The sequence below is a fragment of the Phalaenopsis equestris genome, unplaced genomic scaffold, assembly GCF_001263595.1.
Source record: "Phalaenopsis equestris unplaced genomic scaffold, ASM126359v1 Scaffold214190, whole genome shotgun sequence".
Classification (NCBI taxonomy): Eukaryota; Viridiplantae; Streptophyta; class Magnoliopsida; order Asparagales; family Orchidaceae; genus Phalaenopsis; species Phalaenopsis equestris.
Genome location: NW_018232991.1, coordinates 79,322 through 80,475, shown reverse-complemented (window position 1 = coordinate 80,475; position 1,154 = coordinate 79,322).

Genomic DNA, 1,154 nt, shown 5'->3' with positions numbered 1-1,154 from the left:
CAGTTTTTTTGTAGGGGGTGGAGCCTATAGCATTTATCAATAGTTTGGCCAAACATTTTATAGTGTTGGCAATAAAAAGGCTTTTGTTCAGCAGTTATATCCTGCCAAAATCCCTCTTCATCAGAACCAATCCATATCCTTTTAATCTCAGGGAGGGTTATGTCTCTTTCCACCTGAATTCTAGCAAGAGCAGGTCTTGCCTTATTGAAAGTAGGAGCATCCACTTTGAGGGGAGTACCTAGTGCTCTCACTATATTAAACAGTGAATTAAGCTTGAAGTAAGGTAATGGAAGACCAGGAAGACGAAGACCAGGTAGCTTAAACCAAACTGGGACCACAGGAGGCTCCTTAGTTGGGTCAAAGTCTCTAGTCCATTTCTGGATTTTCATTGTAACTCCCGCTATAGAAAAAACTTGTTTAGCAAATAGCCTAGCATAATCTTCTTCCATTGAGAGTTAGATAAGAAGGTGTCTGTCATCTATCAAACCAAGCTTCCATTGTCCAATGAAATTTAAGGAATCAAAGAAGATTCTAACAAGTTCCATTTTGGGATGGCCCAATTGAAATTTTCCAACAAGAGTGAATTTGACTTCTTCATTTAGTGAAGCAATTTCAGCTGCAGAGAAGTAGACTGCAGTTTCTCCATCTTTGAAGCCAAGGGGGTGAATGCAAGGGCAAATCCCTTTGCCAGCAGCAACATTATGAAATTCCTGAGGGACAATTAAATTTGTAGGATCTTGGAGAGTGTCATTAGCTCTTCCAACAATCCCTGCATAAGTAGCCTTAGTCCAATTGGAATCAGTGTGAACATCAATGGGAGTGGCCATGACACCAGCCACAAAGAGAAAACCCAGAAACTTTTGAGTAAAGAAACAACAAGCAGTACATAAAGCAGGAGGCCAGTAGAAAACAGAGAAACTCGGAGGCCTCCAATGGAACAGTAAAAGAGCCACCAACCAGGAAAAACCAGAGAAGCAGTAAAAGAACCACCACAACCTAAGAAAGAAGTGTTGGAGATAAACATCACAGTGAAGGAGGAGGAGAACAAAGCACCCTGAAGAAAGCAACACCTCCAGCAGCTCACCATGTTGCCCTAGCAGAGCACTTCCCTCCGTAGCCGCCAGCATCCTGTTATTATATATAGATATATATAT